General features: G+C 35.5%; 1 long non-coding RNA gene across 23 annotated transcripts in view; it reads left to right on the top strand.

Annotated features, from left to right (window-relative positions):
* The window catches only part of LOC144281157 (uncharacterized), a 70,569-nt gene that overhangs the window by 26,821 nt on the left and 18,565 nt on the right, over positions 1–25,183 (top strand). For 14 of the 23 annotated variants that reach the window (XR_013349605.1, XR_013349625.1, XR_013349629.1 and 11 more), the window contains one exon: positions 6,909–6,979. This is a non-coding gene — a long non-coding RNA (uncharacterized LOC144281157). Of the gene's footprint in view, positions 1–6,908; positions 6,980–14,665; positions 15,094–25,183 lie in introns of those variants that run through there. The other 9 variants (XR_013349609.1, XR_013349616.1, XR_013349613.1 and 6 more) reach the window with 3 other exon arrangements.

Here is a 25,183-nt window from a genome sequence, read left to right as displayed (position 1 = left end):
ATTAGAACTCTTTGTATTTCAAAGAATGCTATCAAGAAAATAGAGGGGCAACCTATAGGATGAGAAAAAGTATTTGCCAATCATGTATCTGATAAAGTCTAGTATAAAGGGAATATATATATATATATATATATATTATATCTCTATATCTATATATATATCTATAAATTATATCTATATCTATATACATATATAATACTATAGCATTATAATATATGTACATATATACTATTAAGCATGAAAAAAGCTACTCAATATCATTTATTGTTAAGATAATATAAGTCAAAACCAGTTGTCACCATCAGGATGACTAAAATAAAAAGCACAGACAGTAACAAGTATTGAGGGAATAAAGAAGTTGGAATCTTCATACAAGACTGGTGGAAACATACAATGGTATAGCCACTTTGGAAATAAATGTGACTATCCTTCTAAAAGTTAAACAGAGTCGCCATATGGTCCACCATTTCCACCAATCCTAATTCTACACCCAAGATAAATAAAAACATATAATCACATACAAAAAATTAACACATATATTTATCATGACCCTACTTGTAACAGCAAAATATTGGAAACAATTCAAAATTCTATTAACTGATGAGTAAATATAATGGAACACGATTCAGCCATTAAAAAAGAATGAAGTATTGATACATGCTACAACATGGATAAACCTTGAAAATATGCTAAATCAACAAAGCCAGATGTAAAAGGCCACATATCATATGATTCCATTTATACGAAATGTTTAGAATAGGCAAAATCCAAGGAGATAGAAAGGGAATTAGTGGCTGCCAGGGGCTAGTGGCAGATTATCAGAAAATTATATTGAATTACATGTCAATGAATGAGTGACATATCAATCAATCATGCTGTACAAATAGAAATCCAAATGATTTTCAATTCTGTCCTTTTTTCCCCCTGTGCTCCAATAAAAATTGATGTGAAATAAATGTTCTGAGAACTATGAACTTTGATATGAAAAGTAGACACTAGGCCTATTTTCAGTATTAGAAACATATAACTGTGTGATGGTGACTATGAAATTTTATCATAGGTCTGTGTCTTTTTCTCCTGCAAATATTAGGGAGACTTTTGGTGATTTGTGTTCATGATAAAGACAAGTTTGTCTAGTTATAAAGTAAACAATGTCACTATCTGTCAGCACCTGTCAGATGTATTTGCACTACTAATTATTTTTCTTCTTGATATACTTTCTTCAATTGACTTTGAGGAATCATACTGTTGGTTTTCCTCCTCTATCACTGGCCAAAACTACCATTTATTACTTACTCTCTTTATGAATTTATAATAGCAAAGGGAAAGCTAATCATAAATCTCCTGTACAGAGAAATGGGGAGATCTATTTAAAAGAATATAGATGTAAAATGAAAATTTAAGAGTTATCTATCAGCTTATAAAACTGATTTTACCAAGTGACAATATCAAGATTTAGATGATATGATCATAATAATTTACAAAATAAAGCAGAATGCATGTCTATAAGAGTGAAGACGTTAATAGTGTTTGTCTTTGGTTGATAATTTTTAAAAAATTTCTTGTTTCCTCTTTCTTCCTGGTCCTCTTCCTCCTATTCTTCTCCTTCCCCTTCTTCTTCATGATTCTCTTCCCTCCTCTTTCCATTCCATTATCCTTCTATAGTCCCAGAATTCTACACATTTTCTGCAGTATGAAAGCACTACATTGATAACTTCAGTTTTTTTGAATTTTTAAACCTAAACCAAATTTCTTTTTTTTTAAAGATTTTATTTATTCATGAGAGACAGAGAGAGAGAGAGAGAGAGAGAGAAACAGACACAGGCAGAGGGAGAAGCAGGCTCCATGCAGGGAATCTGACGTGGGACTTGATCCTGGGTCTCCAGGATCACGATCACACCCTGGGCTGAAGGCAGTGCTAAACCGCTGAGCCACCCGGGCTGCCTAAACCTAAACTATACTTTCTAATGAGGATGAAGACACCAATCATAGAGAACCTAGCAGAGCCTTTAGCATATGGGAAAGTACAGCCATCTAGAGCTCTCAGCTCATCTTCATCTCCAAACAGTCCAAAGTTGTGCCACTTTGGACTGATTTTTTGAATTAATGTATTTTCTTTTCTTTCTCTGTAAGGTAAAAAACATTGCGATTTTTTTTTAATTCAAATAAAGTAATGCATGAGAGAGCATAGGGGAAAAAGTTAAATTTCTGTATTTTTACTGCATACTTTGGATCTTAATAAAAGCTTTCTAGGAAAAAAATTGTAAGTATTAGAAAAACTGAAGAATAAGACAACAGATGCAAGGACAGAATAGTTTTAAGGCATGCATTGAAGGAAAGAGAATATTTCCCAAGTAGAAGTTGTCAAATAAGAGGAGAGACTTCCACAAAGCAAATTAAATAGACACATTCTATTCTTTAAGAGAACATCTTGTGAAAGAGTAAGAAAGAAAACTAAGTCCTCTGGTGTTCCAGTAGTAAGATGTTTGAGTCTCCCTGGCTGGGGATGCTACTAACACTGAGGCCTAGGGTAAATAAGCAGACACCAGGTCATAGGGCACATGAAATTTAGAGATGAGGATAAGAATTTTCATTTCATCTTTGGCATCCATTTTCCAGTCACTTGACACTGTTCCCCAAAGACGTCAGCAGAGCATCTGCTCTGTTGACAGCACTAGCAGCTTGACATTCCTTCTGAGGAATGAACTATTAGGGTTCTTGGAAGGCATGACGGAGCCCAGCAGGAAGCTCCACAGCTTTGGATCACTTCACAAATTGCCTCCCAAACGTCGTGGATACAATTACATTTATATTTTTCTCTTAATAACTAACTGAAGGGCTAAATTCCATTTAGCCCTATTTCTAATATCAAATCTGCTCTAGGCAAAGTTCCTAGGATTCCACATTGATCATAGGCAAAGATGAGTGAAAAGCTTTCTTTACAAAGCATGCAGGTCTAGTGCAGGCCTTAGGGTGGACATGGTCCAGACAGAGTTGATCATTTGTTTTTATCACATTTTCTCATTACTGAAACAGGTTTTGAATTACTATACTGCTTATTTCTTGAAAAATATATACATAATTGCATCAAATTCCTATAGTAAAAATGCTAAAACCAGACAAGAGTATAATGAAAAATAAATCTGCCTCTAACTCCAGATTTCCAAGACATACCAAAAAGCTAACAAGTGATATGGGAGTTCTTATGTACCTTTTACTTAAGCACTTAGTACTTAAAGGTTTACAGCATTTTTTTTTAAATTACTGCTTTGTATTACACTGCATCAAGATACTTTTAAATAAATTTTAACTAAATCTCTATATTATGCTATTTATGCTATGTCTAACATAATGCTATAATGTTGATAATGCTGCTATAAGGAAAATTTTCACACATCCATGTAAGGTAATAAAATTTGGTTAAGAGCCTGGAGTCCAGAGTTAGACTACGTAGAATAAAACTGGACCTATTTTTTTTTTTTTTTAATTTAGTTGACAGAGAGAACCAAGCATGGGGAGCAATGGCAGAGGGAAAAGGAGAAGCAGACTCCCCACTGGGCAAGGAGCCCTGCTCAGTGCTTAATCCCAGGACCAAAGGCAGACATTTAATGCTTAATGACTGAACCACCCAGACACCCTCCCCCTTTTCTTTTCTTCTTCTTCTTTTTAAACTAGCTTTGATGTTGGGAAAGTTACTATACTTTTGTTTTAGTTTCTTCATGAGTAAAATGTGATTATAATTGTACTAGCTTCATAGGGCTTTGTGAGGATAAAATGAGTTGATGAGTACATGTACAAGTGGAATATATAAGTCAGTATAGATGTACATCTTAAAAATTATTATACATTTCCACTCCCACCAATAGAATGTGAAAGTACCAGTTTTCATTCATCCTCAGTAACAGAATACTTTAATATATAAATTACCTTTGCCATTCTGATAGCAATAAAATTGCATTTCATTGTTGTTCTAAATTTTATTTTTTAATAATGGATAAAATAAAAGTTTTTATATGTCATGTACTGTTTTTCATTGATTTCCTGGTAAACTTTCTATTCCTCTTTTCCTCTTTCTTTCTTTTTTCTTTCTTTCTTTCTTTCTTTCTTTTTTTGTTGTGTTGCTCATCATTTTCATACAGATTCAAAGAAATGTTATTTATCTTAATAAACTTAACCTGTGGTCAAGAAAATATACAGCAAGCATATTTTCCTCAGTTTGTTGCTTATCTTTTGACCTTGGTTTTGAGATATATATATATATCAGGATGAAACCTGTAATGCTGTATCTATTTTAATAATACCAAGTCAAATTTATCATATTTTCATTTATGACTTACAGGTATTTCACCTATTTTAGTAGATTGAACAGAGAGCCCAAGAGGGAAATTACTCCAAAGGGAGACTGGATATCCATACAACAACAACAACAACAACAACTATTGTTTGGTCTCTTTGTCACAGTCCACACAAAATCAAACTCTGGTAGATTATATATCTATATGTGAAAATCACAAGTTTCAGAAGATCATATAGGAGAATACCATCATACTCTTGGGGTAGGAAAATAAAATGAATGAAATTGAAAAACACTAACTATAAAAGAATGATTAATTTGACTACCCAAAGCAAAAACTTATCTTCACCAAAAGCTACAATAAAGAGAACAAAAAAATCAAGCCACTGAGTCGGAGATATTTACAACTCACATAATCAACAAAGTTTTATGTCCAGAAAATATTAAAAGAAGTCTTCAAATAAGTATTAGCAAAAAGTTGAAAATAAAACTCCACAGAAGAAGATAACCAAATGGCTAATAAGAAAATGTGTGAAGACTCATTAGTAATCAGGGAAATGCAAATTAATTCAAAATAAAATGTCACTGCATATCTACTACAAAAGACTGACACTACCAAATGTGGTGGGAATGTGGAACACATTGCTTGTGGAATTGTACTACACTGGCAGTTTGACATTATCAAGGGAAAGATGATAGATAGTAGCTCGTTAAGGTGGGTAGTTAGGATGTCAGGAAAGAGTCAAATTTTGGATATATTTTGAAAGGAGAAATAACAGATTTGCTGTTGGAACATATGCAGTGAGGAAGAAGAGGGTAGAATAAAGGTATGGAAGGGAGAAGGGTGGAGTGAAGAATTATTCCAAGGTTTGGTCTGAACAAATGAATAGATAAGTTTGTCACCAAATAAGCAGAAGAAAGGCTGCATAAAAGCTTTAAATTTCACAGCAGAGAGGATGGATAGCTTCATAATTCAATTTCTTGCCATGTTAATTTGAAATGCCAATTATAAATCCAAGTGGTAACATCAAGTAGGCAGTTGTGTAGAAAAGTCTGGAGTTCAGTGATAAGGTTCAGACTAGTGAAATATACTTGGGGATTATCAGTGAAGAAAAGGTATTCAAAATCATGTAACTGGAAATGATTACCAAGGAAGTAAATGAAGAATAAAGAAAGATGATGAGACAACTGACCATTGAAGTTTAAATGTTTGTGGATGTGGGAAGAACCAGGCAAGGAAACCAAGGAGTGGTAGTGAGGTGGGAAGGAAAGCAAATGATGTAGTTACTAAGAAATTAATCAGAGAAAAGCATGTTTATAGGAGGAAATAGTAATCAATTGTTAGATGTTTTTGATAGGCCAGGTAAGACAAGACGTAAGAACTAATTATTGATTTAGAAATGCAGAGGCCATTGGTGACCTTGAAAATAATATTTTTGGAAGACTGATATGGAGGTGAAATCCTGAATGCAGGGAGAGGAGAAAGAAGTAGTAGTGATGACAACACTTGTGAAGAGTTTTGCTCAAAAGGAAAGAAAAAGGCAAAGCAAGAGAGAAGTAGGATAAAGAGAATAGGATGTGTGTGTGCTGATGGGAGATGCACAGTAATAAGAGAAAGTTTAATGGTACAAGAGAGAGCAGACCCTGAATCAGTATCCTAGAATGGGGAAAAGTCATGAAATCTCACGTGGAAGTTGATGAACTTCTGTTAGGAGCAGAAGGAATTCATTTGTAACACCAGAGAAGAAAGATCATTAAAACATAGCTGTAGATAGGTGGCCAGATGTAAAAACAGAGACTTACAAAATGCCTTTTTGAAGGCATTTTGTTTTCTCTGTGAACTAGGAAAGAAAGATACCAGCTATAAATAGAGAAAGGGAAGAAATTTTGAGGGTTTTAGGAAACAAATAATGATATGATACGATTATTATCTTCCAGAAGATCTGGGAAAAGAATGAGTAAGGAGATGGCAATAAGAATGTCAGCAAGAATTAAAATACTAATTTGCACAGATTTTATGTAACAATGGGACTTTTTAAATCACAAAAGAATATTTAATTTTTACTTTATGTACTAAAATCTTTTATTGTGTTCTCAGAATACCTGATGAACCACACAAATGTCATCACTGTCTTTAAGAAGCTTATAAAGTCTTCCTCCTTTGGGGTAGTCCTCTTGGAAAGCTAAATAATTATTTCCATTGCTTTACTACTGAGAAAAACAGGTTTTGGGACAACTGGGTGGCTCAGCGTTTGAGCACCTGCTTTTGGCCCGGGGTGTGGCCCTGGAGTCCGGGGATGGAGTCCCACATTGGGCTCCCTCCATGGGGCCTGCTTCTCCCTCTGCCTGTATCTTGCATCTCTCTCTGTGTCTCTCATGGATGAATAAAGTCTTGGGAAAAAAAAAGAAAGAAAGAAAAAAAAAAGAAAGAAAAAAAAGAAAGAAAAACAGGTTTTGATCCATCCATTACATACATATTCAGAACTTACAAACACAAAAACCATACAAATAAATGTAACTTCAGATATATTTCATTTTAAAGAACATTATTCGTTTAAGTTATTTCAAACTAAATGATCTATTGCTTATTTCCTGTCTGTCTTCTGGATTTGAGGAGCACAAGGGACAAAAACAGAATTTTCAATACTGCTCAATCTTCAGATCCTGGAGTGATGCTGACACATGGTAAGAGCTCAGTAACTGTTTCTTGAACATATAAATTAATGGAAGGAATATAGTAAATCAGGATATATTACTTGAAGAAATACCTGAGGGGAAAAAAAGAATCCCACATAGTTACCATTTCTATATCCTACAGTGTTTTGTGAAGTGGTGGCTTAATAAAAATTGGATAAGTTTGATTAACTTATTCAAAATATTTTGACTATAAGACATATGTAGCCCTAGAATATCATAGGAGTACAATATAATGGAACTCAGAGAATTTTGCTATATATTGTTAAAAAGATTAAGAAAAAAATCCCATCTCACTGAATTTTAGTCTTCAGCAAATAAAGAAAATGTCATTAATTATTAATCAAAGCCTTTTCATTTATTAATCTGTAAAGTATAGGTGTTGAAATGAATTGGTTGTTAATAACAAAATGCAAATGTGAAAGATATCAGACTCCACTATCAAGTTTGTCATAGAGGTCAAGTTCTGACCTCTCCTGGGAATGGATTTCCTTAGGAAAAATGAATTGGATATTGTTAAGGATGGAGAACAATCAGATATGGATGAGGAAGCTATGACATTGACACATATTCTTCTATAAATTCTGGAATTTATTCTGGGTATCATTTGATACGTATTTGCTAAAAATTAAGTTAGAGAATTTCATCAGTGATCTATGAAACATAAAGTGAAAAACATGATAAATTAAATGATTGATGTTTTAATGTTTTACACATCTACTGATACTGAAAAAAAAAAGGTTATTTCTTTAGGCTCATTAATTATAAACTTAGGAATCATTTAGAGATTGAAAAAAACAGCTTGCAAATTAATCTTTTAGTTGTCACTTTTTGAATAAGTTACTAAAGAAAGCTGCTAAACTGGCTAGCTATAGAATCAAATATTTTCAGTTTCTCATGTTGTCTTCAATGTGAATGTATTATTGATTTATTATAAAAATACAATCTGTTGTGGTAATTTATTAAATATAAGCTAATGCATTTTTAAAATATAAAGACATCTGTAAAATATGTATAGATTTTACTGAATTAAGAAAAGTAGATAATTTTTATACTATCAGAAGTCAAACTTCTATATCACTGCATTGTCTAAAGGCCTTTAAAAATTTGTAATCATAACTAATTCCTTTTTTTAAAAAATATTTTATTTATTTGACAGAAAGAAAGAGAGAGAAAGGACATATGAGTGGGAGGAGGGACAGAGAGAGAGGGAGAAGAAGACTCCCCACTGAGTAGGGAGCCCCATGCCCGGGCTTACCCCAGGACCCTGAGATCATGACCTGAGCATAATGCAGATGCTTAACCAAATAAGCCACCCAGATGCCGCATGACTAATTCTATCATATTGATTACTTAGTAACATAAAATCACACATATATAATTTGCTTTCTCTTGGCTCTGATCCAAGTACTTTGAATGACTGCTCAGTTCTCTATAGATGGTACCACTTTTTGATATGATGAAAAGACAACTAGTAAGTACATTAAAATCATATTCCTCTGAAAATAGTGGTCATTTCAGTAAGTTATTAATACTCATAGACTCTGACTAGAGACTCATAAGCTTCAAGAATGAGTTCTGATGGCAGCCTCACTTGCCTGACTTTCATAGAACATGCCAGTGAAGGGACCCTGGGCTTTTTGCTTAGTCTATTTTCTTTAAGTGGGATTTCTTAAGGATGGAATATGTTTCTAAGATAGAATGCTTAAAATCACTTGGTCATATATTTAACATACCCACCATTACACTCAGCACTTATAACTATTGCCTCAGTCCTGTTGGATCATTTTAAAGATTTTCGAATGCCTGCCCCAGCACTGAGATGTCATCTGTGTTTCCATTTGAGTTCCTGACTTTAGTATTGCCTTTAAGGCTATGGAGTTAGTAGCACCTATATCAGTCAGTCACCAATGCTTTCCCATTACATCATCATTTTGTTAATTGGGCATAGTTCATCATGAAGTTCCAACACGAGCAGAGATGCTCTTCAAGAAGAACTTGACTTTCTATAACGTCTTGCTATTGACAATTCCCTAAATTGAATTTTTTCCCAAGAACTGCATCCCCACTCCTATCTTCATGAAAGACTCAGCTTTTTCTGTGCTGTATGCACAACCAAAAGCAATGAGATGCAAGTATATTCTCTAGTTAGCATGTCCCTCAGTAAGAGGATAAAGGGGGCTGGCTACCTGAATCTAGTTCCTTTCTCAAACTCACCAATATAATAATTTATTCCATCTGTGTTTGGAGATAGTAAAGCCAAGAATTGCTACAATAACAGGTTTTTAACCCCATGTAAGAAATATCAGCTTGAGAGGAAGTATCCTTCAAATATTCTATGTCTTTCTGTCTCTGGGCCTAGCTGCTAAGCTTATGGTCAACCAAAAATATGGTTATTCTTCCACCATGGAGGGGATCAACATTACTGCTCTACTCATCAAGGCCACTTTTCCAATAGAACCAACTATTCTCCTTAATTATCTTCCTGGAAATACTTAGTAGATAACAGAGATTTTGCAACCCAAAAGTCTAAAATAGATAACAAAAGCACATTTACCAAATCTGTTCTAGATCCATACTGCATCTCATGTCAGAATTTTCTAATTTTCCATCCCAAAGTATTTCAAGCTAATTTGTCCAAAGCAATCTATCATTGATTCCACAATAGGACCAAATGACAACATCATGATTGATGTAAATTCCAATAAAGTTAAGGCTCAATTTGAATACAAATCACTTTCTACTGTTAAATTTTTCAGAATAAAATAATATACAAAGGCCCCAAAATAAATTAAAATATGTGATTTTCTAGTCAATCTAAAAAAGAAAATATTAAAATTAAATGAAATTCCCTGTTCCCATTTCTTACATTATATTTCTTCTTGAAAGCAAGAAATGACACATTTAATGTGTTCCCTTAAAAAGAGAGGATAAAGAAGGGAAGAAGACCAGGGAGATGAGGAGGAAAAAAAGAAAAAGAAGGACATTTTCTCAAGTTCTCCTTCTCCAGGAGGGAAGATGTAATCCTGCTAAATGAATATAAAATATCAAAAGTTGATTTCTGAGGATTCCTTCAGTTGCCCATACTCTGGCCCTAGCCAAGTATCAGAATGGGGAGTAATGAGCCTCCCTATCATTGATACTACTATTATTGGGAGTGACTGTTTTTTTTTTTTTTTCTAATTTCAAGTTATCTATTGATACTCTGAGTATCAAACATTTGAGTCTAAAACATCTCTACCAATGCTGTTTTCTCCTGACAGTGGGAGTGTTTATACTGATGATAAGCAATCCTACTGGCAAAATACAGTGATTTATAATATGGGCAACTCCAGTTATTTGCTCTCCAAATAGTGCTTGACCTTATTCAGTCATATATGGGTGTCTTCAATTTCTTGATATCCCTAAACATCTAAGTCATATATGGGTGTTTTCGATTTCCTGATATCCCTAAACATCTGCTTAAATATCCTAAACATCAACTTAATTCTGTTTTTCCAACTTGGATGTTGCCCTCACAATATGCCTTGGAGTACCTCTTGATGTATAAATGTGTTAATTGTTTAGATTTGGGGGAAGTCAGTTGCACTTAATTTTCTCTGTGGAATGGTCTTTTCCATTTTTTAAAAAAATAATGTATGCCCAGGCCCCACTGGGATCCTCGAAATGTGTATGGGGTACCTGGGTGGCTCATATGGTTAAGCATCTGCCTTCCTTTGGCTCAGGTCATGATCTCCAGGTCCCTTGCTCTCAAATGAATAAATTTTAATATTTTATTTAAAGGTTTTGTTTATTTATTCATGAGAGACACACTGAGAGAGGCATAGACACAGGCAGGGAGAGAACCAGACTCCTTGCAGGGAGCCCAATGCAGGACTCTATTCCCAGACCATGGGAGCATGTCCTGAACGAAAGGCAGATACTCAACCACTGAGCCACCCACACACCCCTAAATTTTTTTAAAGAAAATAAATGTGTTGCTTTTCATTTCCAATTCTTTTAAAACATTTCTGCTTTCATTCTTCTGAGTAGGCTGCTCATATCTAAGTTATTCCTCTTTCAACCACAAATCTAGTCCAGGTCTGGATTCTACCTTTGAGATCTGCCTGTCTTCCCCTCATTTATATTGTTCATTTATCTTGCCTTAGATTTTTTATTTTACATAATTTCCACAACATGTTCCTTGAAGGAATAGTTAATATTTGTGTCTCTACTTATAATAATCAATTTACCTTAAAACTCAATCAACCATAATTTGAGCATTTTATACCAGTACTGATAGTTATACCCTATTACATTTGTGGAAATAGTTTATAAGCTATTGTAATGATCATCACAATCTTCAAATAAGACTGTTTCCCATTAGCTTTTAGATGGAATTGAAATGGCATTTGTCCATAGTTTTTTGAGTCCTAGCTCCATTCCAGGGGGATTATGGCTGTCTAAGCTCTTATCTTCACTATATTCCATTAGGTTTCCCAATCCATGGTCATGTTTTCTAGCCTGGTTATCAATCAAAGTATTTCCCCTTTGTCTAGCCAAAACCTTAAAAGTAGTTAAATCTTGGTATATCATATCCCAAGTATATTTCTTTCCTTTCATTTGAATCACAGTCTCTGAAACCTTGAATTCTTTGAAGTATATATCTTTTCTCTTTTAGCTTGTTCTCCTAGATTCTACTCAGTCATTTTCAAAGAGATTTTTCTTAAAACACCATTTCTTATTCACATAAAGTGAATTCTTCAGTTTCTCTACCAGTTTCCTACACCCAACACTTTTTCTATAACCTGCTAATTCTCAAGATTAGGTCACCTAAAGTATAAGCTTTCTTGAATAATAATAATTGAAGAGGTAGTTCAAGTATCTCTGATTAGCTCTTTTCTACTTCTATCCAAGGAAGGTTATACATTTGAACCTGGCTGGAGCCTCCATTTCTATTTGTCTGCTCATTAATCAAGTTTATCATATTTTAGTACATAGGACTACCATTTGAATTTCCACAAGCATAGTTATCAACTAATAAAGAGTTTAATTTTAAGAGTATGTTGATATTTTTAATTGGTCTTGTCTCAGTTCTAGTTAAAGATAGTAGTTACAATCTCAAAGCTTTAAAAAAAATCTCTTAGTAACCTACAGATCTGACTGAGAAACAAAACAGAGGCTACCAAGCATATTTTAAACTGGGTATTAATAAGTCTTAAAGGAAATCCTGGAGATAAGATACCATGTGCCTTGATTTCTTAGGATTTCTCCACACATAACTTTCAAATCTGATGTGGGGATCTGACAATACAATAAACTCATAGAACTTACCCCTGAAGGAAACAGGATCCATGACTGTAAACCTCAAGACAAAGTAGAGCAATTGCCAACTTCCCACAGATAGGATAGAGAAAAGAGGTGGGCCATACACACTGTATTCCTTCTTTTTCATTATTATTATTTTACAGAGAGAGACAGAGCATGCAATCATGAGTAGAGGGAGAAGCAGAGGGAGAGTGAGGGAGAAAATCCCAAGCAGACTCTCTGCTGAAGGCAGAACCAGATAAGGGCTCAATTCCATGACTCCAAGATCATGACCTGAGCTGAATCCAAGAGTTGGATGCTTCACCTACTGAACCACGTAGGCACCCCATTGTATTCCCTCTTTCAAATTTGATAGCAATATAAATCTGTTTCTCCTCATGAGGGATAATTGATGGAAGGGCCAAAGAATTGGTATTGATGGAAATACCGGGATGGGAGTGGGGTAGAGTAGGGCTGTTCCACTTCTAGAACTTGTAAGCATACTTAGCCGTGTTTTCCACCATGTTTTTCAAAGAAAGGCATTTGACCAATAGAAAACATTTTCACATTAAGCTCCACTGTGTCCTCAAGATTTCTGTATCAAAGAAAATTCACTTGAGTCTTCATTCACCAAAATTTAAGACCAGAAAATCCAAATGTAATAAGAAGATCTATTGTCATCTGATCCTACTGTTCTGTTCATTTGATCCAGAGCATGTCTCCTTGCCTGATTCTCTTCTGAATTTTCTTGATCTGTTAAGAGATAAAGTCATACGTTTTACCTGTAAAAGCTAGTTGCAGATCTCTGCTGCTCCTGAAGTTTCCCAATGGAGTGTCAGTAGGCAAAAAGAACTTTAACCTACATTATCTTGCCCATTATTTGGTAAATCTCCATTTGCAAACAAGTAAGCATCAAGGGAACAACAACACTGAGCATGTAGTTTTTTTTTGTTTTTGTTTTTTTTGATAAAAGGTGTGGTATAGAATTTATATAAGTTAAACTTAGTAGCAATTTTCTGCATTTTGACCAGCAGATAGTAGTTTCTGAGATCCCAGCAGCATTTATATTGACTTTCCAAAAATAAGAGGAATTGAAAGAAAAATTATTATAGACATATATCTCTAATGGTGAAGAACTAGAATAACATCACACTGTTGAAACAGTAATAATAATTAGTAATTATAATTGGTAATAATAATTTATAATTAGTTTTAATTATTAACATATATGAGAATTGGTTTGGTATTGCTAATTACCCCTTTATGTTATAACAAAGAAAGATGGCATGGTTGTTTTCACCTAAGAAATTATTAAGATATTTGCATGGTGTACATGGTGGTCTTCAATGGATTTATGGCTTAGTTTAGTGCCTTGAGAGTCACTTCCAGTTGGTTTTTGTTTCTGAGTTTTTCTAGAATGTGAGCCTTAACTTAAATGCCAGGTATGGGGCTTATCATTTCAGTGGCCACACTCAGAAATTGATTCTATATCTCAAGAAAGCTAATATTTATGCCGAGATAATAGCAATGAGCTATTGAGTTATCACCTTAGGTATGTTGATATATACCCCAGATGTATTTTTGGAGCTGGACTAAACTTGAATGTACAATACTAGGTTCCCTAAATATTTCTGATCTGAGATGATAATAATAGTAGTATCACTTTAGTCTCAGAGACACAAAGTCATCTACTAGTTATCAGTTAAAATTAAACTGGGTGATGCTCTATACCTAAAAGCAGTTCATACACTCTTGCATTTATTCTTCCTAACAGCCTGAGAATTGGCTTACATTATTACATTTGTTCTAAAAGATAAGAAAATGAAGTGCTACGGAGAAATAAGGCAACTAGTACCTGAACACTCAGGAAATAAATGGCTAAATAGGAATTTGAAGCCAGGTTTATATCACTCCTAAATCTGCATCCTTAACAATTTCACTAAATGTTCCCTATGGAGTAGAATACTCTAGCATACAGGCTGATGAGGCGCTTCTTAGCAGAACCCAAGTAGCCTAGTTCATACAGTCCTTCATCAGAAATATGAGCAGTGCTGAGCAAAAATAAGTATAAGTCATGAACTGAGATGCCCACCAGATGTCTGCCTGATGACATAAAGTATGTCCCAACAGGTTTGAAGCCTTAGCAGATAGGGAAGTTGAGACTTGCTTCCCTTCTGTAAAGTACTCATTTCTGGTTTTGGCCCCATAGCTATGTCATGGTATATCCCCTCATTATGATAAATCAATACAGTCCTAGTACTGAGGAGAAAAATACTCTCACAACCTTGTCAAAGAGCTAATGAACATTTACCAAATACCTGCAGCAAAACGTAAAACCTGAATAAAGATTTGTCTGTGTTTTTTTAAAGATTCTATTTGTTTATTTGACAGAGAGATTTGAGTACACAGAAGCAGGGGGAGTGGCAGGCAGAAGGAGAGGGAGAAGCATCCTGGGATCATGACCTGAGCCAAAGGCAGATACTTAATCGACTGAGCCATGCAGATGCCTCCTGAGTAAAGATTTGAAGAAAATTATTAGAAGGATATTACATGAGGGCAAATACCACTACAAACAAAGAACATAACTTTGAGAATTTTTCATTCTTGGGAAATCCCATCACCACCCTAGAAATGGCCTTTGACTATCAGAGTGGCCACTCATCAGCACATTATTTCCTAGTCTAGACTTATAATCTGTGATGTGAAGAGAGAAGGAGTACCACCAAGGGGAGCTTGCTCTCTGGACAGAAGTATAGGATCGGAAGCAATGAAAATACAGAAGGTCCTGTCTGAGCATTAAAGTTCTTTCATGGGGCTGACATCTGATCACCTGGAGAAAAATTCTTTAAACTTTTAATTTTGAAAATAGAACTTATACAAGACAATGATAATAGGATGATAGTGTATTTTTTTCCCCTAGTCCAGTCCAATACTTGGCATCAAACAGTGGGGTGAAAAGTAAGAAAAAAAATCCTGGTCTAAGCTTTTTCTGTAATTATCTAAAATTATCTAGATTAAACTTGAATATATCTACTGTACCTCATTAAGCACACTGTTCCACTGCCTGCCCTTTCTATCTGAAAATGTTCTCTCATTTTCAAATTGAATTTCTCCCCCATTAACTTACTGCTTAGGTATATTTTAATGGCTTTCCTTTCAACGTAAGCCCACTTGTTTTGGCTGTGAAATTATCTCATTTCATTGTATAAAGCCCAGCTTCATTTCTAATTTTCAGTAATTGTGTCCATTTCTAGGTGAAAAATGTAAGCCCAAACAAAAGGCCTCTTAAAACTGGCCTGTCATTTTCAATTCTTTCTCTTCTAGACGCTGGTTGTTAATTTTCCTTACAATAATGCATGTCTGTTCTCCCTCTCCAACGTACTGTTATAACTAATACAGTGAAGCATCCGCACCTTCCTGTGTGAGGTCATCTCCTGATAGAAGCTGACAGCTTTACATAGCAATAGGCAGGGCAGGTGAAGTAGCCTTCAGGTAACCCATCACCCATTTGCCTTCTGAGTAAAAGCCTAAGGAGAACCACAGGCCCATCCTTATTTTTGCATTAACTAGAAATTCACCTGCTGAAAGGTTTGACACTAGAAACTCTGGGCAAAGAGCACATTTTATTTTAATCCTAAATATATGTTCTGTCACACAGTTATGAAGCATCCATGCACACACACAGACACTTGCATGCATGCTTACTCACACACATATACTCCGAAAAGTCACATATATGGTACACTCAGTACACACAGTATCTTTATAAACTTGTTTGAAAATGACTTGCCAATCCCTTTCAATCTTTGATTTGTGTCAATCTGCCAGCTGGGGAGAAGGAATAGTAGATGACATTCCAAGTAGAACAAGCTTGTAGAAAGACACCATGTGCTGTAAGGACCTTGAGATTTTATAAAATGTGGGAAGGAAAGTACATCTGGTGCAGAAAAATAAACACGAAAGGAGTTTGTAGTTGTAACTTGGAGTAAAGCTGAGAAGACCCCTATATGCCAAGCCTCAGACCTTGGATGCAATCCAAACACACAGTATATGAATCAAGCATCTGAACTTAACCCAAGTGATACAAAGGGCATGAAAATCATTTAAAATAAAATAAAACTTATCAATAAATTTTATACATGCAATATTATTATTTAAAGTGAATTTACTTGTATTTCTTCCCTTAATGGTCAATAAAACATAGAGGCAAATAATTAAAACATAATAGCTATGCAGGAGTACGATAGACAGTAGGATGATTATCATCGTACAAATGAGGAAACCAAGATTCAAGGTATCTAAGTGAATTTTCAAGTTCACACAATTCCACTTAATTGATGTCTTACTCAATAGCTCGGATGCTACTACACCACCCTGGAGGACATTGCTGAGACGAATTGGCTAAGGGGAGCATTGGCTTCTGGTCTCAGTGTAGATGCACCAAAAGATTTCTAAGTTCCCATAGAAAGATGAAGCACCAGAGCAAAGAAGCATAAAAGTGTGAAAGATTAATATTAAACCCAGATTCAGGGAAAGATTTTGACGGAAATATTTGCTAGGGGATCATTTATAATGAGAAAAATGAAAATAATGTATGTTACTGAATGTAAAGTCTAAATAAATAACGTGCATCACATATATTTGAATATCATCTGGGCATTAAGAACAATTTTTAATTAAATGGCAAAGGTTCACCGGATGTTAAGAAAAACAAAAAAATACAAAATAAGTTCAAAAAACGACAACAACAACTAAAACTCTACATGCACTCATGCTTTCAAATATAACTATCATTTATCTAGTCAATTAGATCTGTATCATCTACTGATCTCTCCAACTAATTATGCTTTCAATCTATTTACCAGATATGTACAGGGGACTACAAGCAAACAAATTAATTAGATATTAGGGCTCTTTCTTCTTTTTCATTTCTTATTTTTTTAGGATTTTATTCATTTGAGAGGGGGAGAATGCAGGAATGGGGGGAGGGGCAGAGGGATAATCAGACTCCCTGCTGAGCAGGGAGCCAGATGCAGAGCTCCATCCCAGAACCCTGAGATCACTACCAGAGCCAAGTCAGACACTTAACTGACTGAGCCATGCAGGCGCCCCTCTACCCCTTTTTATAATTGTTGTTGTTGTTTTCAATGTGCTTCCCAGTGTAGCACAGAAATTTGGTGAGGGGACACATACTCCACTAGTATCTAAGGTAGATAATTTTGCCTTCTCCATAAAACATACATATTTAGTAACTTACTGGCTTGTTTACAATTGGCAATTGAGGAGTCAGTGCACAAGAATCTAGCAATACGATTTAATTTCAGTAAGCAATTGTCTTAAGTGCCTACTATGTGCTAGGCAATGGAGATGCCCTGTTTTCATGTAGTCAAATATTGTCTACAGATGATAAAAAGAGCAATAACAATGCAAATGTGATAAATAGTACAAAGGGGCAATGCAAGGTATTTGGAGATTACATATTAGGAACATAGGATCTAGCTTAGGAAAAAGTCAAAAGACTTATATAGGAAGAACTATTACGATTCAGATACTAAAGAAATGTGAGCTATAATATGTGCAGAAAAGAAAGATCAGGACATATGAAGGCCCTGAAATGAGAGACCTCTGCCACATTCAAGGAACTGAATAGTATTCAGATTAGACTGTCAGGTGTATGTTTTAGGGGAAAAGAATAAAAAGGTGAATCTTTAGAAGTATGCAGTGGCAAGTCCTAGAAGCATATAGAGAAACATGGGATCTATCCACAGTGTAGGAAGATTTTAATGGAGCTAGTTGTGGGATAGAGGTCAGCATTTCAGTGGGTTTATTCTGGAGTGCTGACTGGTTGTAAACAAAACTGAATGGAGAAATGTCTGTTAGGAGGCTGCTTTAGTAGTCTCAGAAAGAGATGATGGTGGGCTTGATTATTGCAGTAAGAACAGAAATAAAGGAAAAATATAATCCATAGAGTTTAGATGTAACAACATAAATAGGGTAGTAAGGGTCCAGTTATAAATGGATTGCTCTCTTGAGAGTTTAGATGAGATGTAAGTGGCAGAAAGTGAAAAAACATGTTTATCCTATGGAAAATTTAAATTATCATTTAAAAAACTCTTGCTGTGGATGTTAGTGCTTATTTGGCAAAATTTAGAGAAGCATAAGCCATAAGACTGAATACTTTATATATGTGTGTGTTGGCAGTGGGGGCTATAATTTCACAAGTGGGGGCAAAATAAGAGAGGATGAAGAACTACAGAAATCTTTGAAGAGATGTGGGAAGCACCCATTTGGATGTTCCCAGAGATAATGGGCCCTGGGTCAGGGGCTACTTGGAGGTCTATGTTTCTGTCTGTGCTGGGGAAGAAAATGTAGTAGAAGATGAAATTGGAAGTGCTTAGAAAAAAATGGAATTGTGACATAGATGTAATTTATACCCACTTCTCAATGACATTTGGGTACATCTGTATTTTTCAAGTTTCTACAATAAGCAGATATCATAAGACCCTTGACATTTACAAGGGATAAATCCCAAGATCTTAGCAAATTTCTAGCTTTGCAAATACAGAAAAGTTTGTATAGTCTCTTGACTCCTCTAAAAATTATATTCCCTTCAAGAGAAATATGTTTTTAGTGCATTTCTTTTACACTAATGAGCAAGTCTTATTACTTCTATCTACAAAATACATGTGGAGTCCAGTCTTACCTCATAAACTGTCCTGTGACCACTCTGGTTTAAGTCATCTTTTTTTTTTTTTCTTGAAGAACTACAACATCAACTAAAACTGTTACCTCTGTTTCTGTTTTTAAACTTTATATGGCCCAGAATATTTATAAAATGTACATCATGTCACTCTTCTGCTTAATATTTTTCAATGTCTTTACATTGCTTTAAAAACTCCATGTTGCTATAACTGAAAAAAAAAATGCTCTATAATCTAAACTTCCTAAATTAGAACTTCTCTTGTACCACTCTTTTAATGTTTAATATGCTACAGCTACACTGGCCTTTGGAGGACAAATTGACAATAAACGACATATATCTTCACTAAAGAAAAAATATAAATTCATACTTAGAAATATTGAAAACAACTTCAAGTCACAGATATTCAGCAGTGTTCTTATTTTAGTTAGCATGAGCTAGGATATGCTGCTTTAACATATAACCACAAATCATTTTGGCTTCACAAAACAAGACTAATTTTTTTTATTTATAAAAAGTTCACCTTGGGTTTAGGAAACTCAGTGGCATTTCTCATCTATCTAGCCTCTGCCCTCCTGGGTCTTGGCCATCCATCACAACAAAAGGACTCCTACATAATAGCTGCAGTTGTAGGATAATGAGATAAAAAAAATCCTTGGGGGATCTTCACTGCCTCTGCTTGAAAGCGATTCATTTTATTAGCCAGAACCAGTCATGTGGCCTTACCTCACTGAAAGGAAGTTAAGAAGTGCAGTTCCTGTAAGTCAAGGCAGGAAAAGAGAACTTAATACTGATGAGTAATGGTAAATTTTACTATGATTTGCTCTTCCAGTTCTAATATGTTAAGTTTAATTTCCCTCCAAAATATATACCCCCTTGCCAAGGAAGACTCTTGGGCTACCAAGACTACTAATTTTGTCCAAAAACAGCTCTAAACTCTAAGTGTTGTGCAATAATGTTCTCTCCATCAGATTTCTATATGGTTCCTCTTAGACAGGAAACCTATCAATGCTACCTACAATCCTTCCCACACACATTTAGCATATAATAGTAGAATATAGCTAAGATAATTGTAATAAACATTCTCATTCTGAAAGGAAAGATGAAAGAAACATGAGTCATCAGTCCTTATAAATTCTGAAATCCCAATGGGCAAACGTTGTGTGAACCTATCTTGAAGGTAGAGAATATTCCTTGATGATATTCTTATCCTGCTCTCCCAGAAGTTCCCTTTCCAGTGTCCTTAGCAGCCTCCTAGTTCCATTTTCTAAAAGCATTTTTGCCTTATCTCACATCTATATCTGAAGTGGACTTGGAGGAATAAGATTTTCATAGAGACTATAACAGTTTCTCAATACACTACCTGCCTGTGGAAGCATGGGGGCCCAAGGATCATTTTGTCAATGAATGTTAACATTTATTGGATGCTTTCTATGTGATAGACATTATACCAAGCAATTGCATGCATTTAATCCTCACAATAGCCTTTTGAAATGGCATTATAATTATTCCTGTTTAAATTGCCCAGTGTTCCATAGCTAGTCCATAATGGAACTTGGATTCAAACCCTGCTCTGATATCAATCTGTAATGTTTCATTTATTTCTATTGTCTTTATACTCCTGAGTTAAATGGATTGTTCCAGGAATTGTTAGATGTGATTCCAGGAGTTGCTGAACATAATCATTGTTTTTGATAAATGCAAAGGTCATTTTTAAGTCTCAGAATCATAGGCTTTCTCCATCGAGGCTACCAGTTTCTTTAGCAACACGATACTATATAAACACACAGATACACTCACACTTGCACACATGCACACACACACACACACACACACACACACACAGAGCAGGGCTTTTGTATATTGAGATCCATTCAGATCCTTGTACCAGTAACCAAACCCACAGTTGCTTTAAAAATATCCTTTACAGATATTCAGTTCCAGGTTTCTTCTCTAATTTTATTGATTTTTTTTTGTTCCCTTACTTTTATCTATCAACTTATTGAGTCTGTTTTGAATGGTAGATAAAAAATCTACACCATAAATCTGATATTTATCTCCAGCTATTTTAAAAATTGATATTAATTTATTGGGCATTGAACCCTAATCTGATTTGTTTCAAAGCACTTCAGTCTTTTGAGAAATTTTACCAAAATGTGGGGAGACTTTTATTATTGTTGCATAGCTGAGTTTTATAGTTTTTTTTTTTTTATTTTCAAAGCCACTGTAATGTTCATCACTTATAGTTTGAAATCAAAAGCAGTCATCTCACCAATATTGGAAAATCCAGAATGTTTCTAATTCCACCATTCTATATAGCCAATTCTTTCCTGAACTGATCAGTTTCCTGAAATGTCCTATATAATGTGGCCAACTTCATCCAAAATACACTATTAAAATACTCTTTCCCAGCTTTTTGCTCTAGACATTCAGGTTAAGAAGACAAGTTCATTGTCTACATTATCTAACTTGCAAAATTACACCAGGCAACAATTTTACCACTCTGTCATATATGACAAATGTTCTATCACTTATTATAAATCACCATATTTCCAGATACCTATAAAGCAATGCCACATTTGAGGTTTTTGTTATGAGAACATCTCACCTCCAGTACTAATTTTCTGTATTAGGGGAGTTTCTTGGTTGTTCTCAAGATCATTCCCAGGTCTAGTGTTCACTAAAAGGACTAATGGAACCCATAAGTCATTATACTCATGGTTATGGTTTATTACTGTGAAAAGATACAAATCAGAATCAGCAAAATAGGTACATCAGGCAAAGTCTGGAGGAAACTAGGGGCAAATTTCAAGAGTTTTCTCTTGAATGAAATGGAATCAACCAGGAAACACTTAATACTTTCTGCTATAAGCTGTTGCTACATGTATGAAGTGCTGTCTACCAGGAAAGTTTGCTTGAACCTAAGAGTTTTTAATGAGAATCACACATAAAGTATAGAATACCTTCATGACTGACTGTAGTTACCAAAACTGCAGAATTCCAAAAACTGAGCAGGTATCCACCATAAATCACATTGTTTGCATAAACTATCTAAACAAACTGCATATTGTTTCCTTCAAAACTCCAAGCATGCAGCACACTCTTATCAGTGGGACATTCCAAGCATTCAATTCCCAGTAGCCCTCCAAGGGCCACTCAAGGATATAGGCTCTTCTGGGAATGCGCATGGTTTAAGGAATTCAGACCTGATGAGTTAACTTTCTTGTACATGTGTATCAGAATATACTGTGATAACAACAACAACAACAAAACTGATTTAACTGACTTAACACAAGTATTTCACCACCACTACCTGCTACCAACCCTATTTATATGAAGTATACTGAAAATCTGAAGAATACTCCAAGCCACTTGATCACTATACCCAAACTCAGTAACCCATGCAGCTTCTGTCTTTTGGTTCTGCCATGTGAGCACCAAGCTTTATCTGCCATTGTTGTGGCAGAGGAAGAAGAGATTAGAGACCCTCATGGAGCTGTTCATGGCATCAGCCAATAACATATGTTGTTTTTGCTTATGTTTCATTGGTTCTCACAGGGCCCCACCCAACTGCAAGGGATAGGGACCTCAGACTCCCTAAAAGTGCATAAGATGGTGTGAACAGAAACACCTGAAATGAAGTTAGGAACTCAAGAATGTCAAGGGGCTCTAAAATAGAGCTAGGAGGCCAACAGGGGGCTTAGTCTCATGCATGTCCACACCTGGTAAAACATGAACATTTAGACTGTGCCAACCATAAACTGCCACATCCCGATGCAATTCTCAGACTGAGGCTTATTTCACTGAACTCCAACCTACCAGTTGGCATAGTGACTTATCCTATCCAAACTGTTAATTATTTTTGCCTATGCCAATCATAATTCTTTCAAAACAACTTACACAAGCCTGCAGCTTTTGCCTTTATCAACCTTTTTCTTTTTTCTGCCTTGGAACACATTTCAGTTTCCTCCTGCGTCTTTGTCTCCTGGATTCTAATTCTTCAATACCCCAAATAAACTTTTGGTTTGCTTTACAATCTCAGTCCTTTCTAGTTTGACAAGGAACAGAGATCCAGTTATCAGTGAGAACTAGTGGTGTCCATCATATTTATAAAGTATCAGTATTATGCATATTAACACTGGACAAGTAAACAGGTAAAATAGGTAAATTAGGAAGAGTCAGAATGTGAACTCTGGTCTGTGTTTCTCTGAGACACATGCTTGTAACTACAAGGCAAATTGTTTCTCAATGGGAGATGACCTTAGAACCATGAAGAAGACTGTGTCACCAAGCGAGGACAAATGAAGCAATTGAGGATGTCACTTACTCTCAATACTTTTGTAGCCCTATTCATTTTTCCAGCCATTATCATACAAATGATGAACATGAATCTGGAATAAGGAAGTTTATTTACTGTAATTTCTTCTGTTTTTATGTAGACTTATTATTGAGCTTATGTTTCTTGAGGTATAGAGAATTGTGCTCCTAGTCAGAGGAGGGGATAAAGGACACAAGGAGGCATAGGAGGGCAGGGGATAAGAGAAGGCAAGGGCTTGGGGGCAGGGTATAAGGGTAATGGGGTCATGGAAGGGCAGGGGGTAGAATAGAGCCAGAGGTCACACAGGGCAGGCAAAGAAGAAATAGCCAAGAATATTGCCCTGAAAGCCTTTGTTGCTTAGTCAGAGGAATAGAATAGATACATAAAAGTGATAGCCAGCATCTGGAGTCAATGCATTTTTTTTCAAAGAGTCTAATTGATTAGAACAGGATATCCCTCAGTGGAGATGTTTATTATAGTCTGCTTCATGGAAGATGTTGCAAAGTAAGCTAATGAGGAAAGGAGATGATCAGAAGAAATAAGGGTCATTGTGGTTGAAATGGGTAGAACATGGAATTCAGAATCCACTTTGAAACCAAGCTCTTCCTCTTAATAGTTACATGATTGATTATTTCATTATTTTTAGCCTCAACTGTTTTCTGTAAAATAACAGCTATAGCTTAGATTTTATGGAAAAGCCAATGAAATAACATATATGACATACTTAGCACCTTTCTTGAAACAATGTGAGCTTCACTCTGTATCTATTCTTCCTCATCCTTGCTTCAAGGTTGGAGTGATCCCTGTTCTGCCAATCAACTCCTTAATTAAGGAATCACCGATTGAATTCCTACTCTATAGTAGTCACTGTTCTACTTGCTTAGGATTGAGCAGTGAACAAACCAGATTTTCTACTTTCTTGGAGTTTATATTCTTGTGGGAGTTCCTTAAAAAAAAGAAAAAAAAATCCAAGTAACCAAGTAATTATGTATTTCTTATTTCAAACATCAATACATTTTATAAAGAGATTAAAAAGTGTGATGTGATAATGAAGGGGAGGCAGTATAGTTAGAGGAACGTCTCTGGTATCGTGATATCCATATGAGCAGAACTGGAGACAGCTTTTTTCAGTGGGACTAACATGTATAGAGACATGGATTTGATGGATGAACTTCAAGTTTTGGTGGAACTAGATTGGCTGGAGTATAGTTAACACCAGGTAGAATGACAGGACAGAGGCTGGCACGAAGGCATGGTCCAGATGACATAGGTCTTTTTCAACTGCAGTAGAGGGTCTGGATTTATTCTCAGAGGCAGCTGTGACAATGACAGAGGGCCATGCCAAAGAGTCAGAGAGGAGGTGCTGTAAGGGGAATCCTGTGAGTAGATGGTGAGGACTCTGAGTGCCATGATTGAGAATTTAAACAGTCTCATTACATCACTTCAAAAACTCGATCTACTTCTTCCCAAGCAACCCCAGAACCCTTTTTCTTGCTTGACCAAATGTGATCATTAGCCAATTCACATTTTTCTCAACCCATTTCTTCCAGGCCATTGATCCATGTGGCCTGGTCCAGCCATGCTGAATTTTCCTTCCAATGAATAAACTCCCTTTCACTGCCTCTCTGACTGTCCCCTGTGCAATTTCCCCGGCGTTTCTTCCATTTGGTTCCTGGTCATGCCTCTGTTACTGTTTTCATTATTTTAAAAATGGAGAGGATGTGTTTCTGCTGAAGTTGCCCGATCTTGTTTTCACTCTATTGGACTCCAAAGTGTGCTGTCTGGGCGCCGGCAGATGGATGAGGCAGAAAAGCCACTGATTTGATTTTCCCTTTCAATTTTCAGATCTTTCACTGCTTGCCTGGTTTCGTTTCTCTTCTAACAGTGCATC

Source organism: Canis aureus, chromosome 12 (assembly GCF_053574225.1).
Source record: "Canis aureus isolate CA01 chromosome 12, VMU_Caureus_v.1.0, whole genome shotgun sequence".
Classification (NCBI taxonomy): Eukaryota; Metazoa; Chordata; class Mammalia; order Carnivora; family Canidae; genus Canis; species Canis aureus.
Note: the sequence above shows the minus strand (reverse complement) of the source record. Positions and strands in the feature narration are given on the sequence as shown.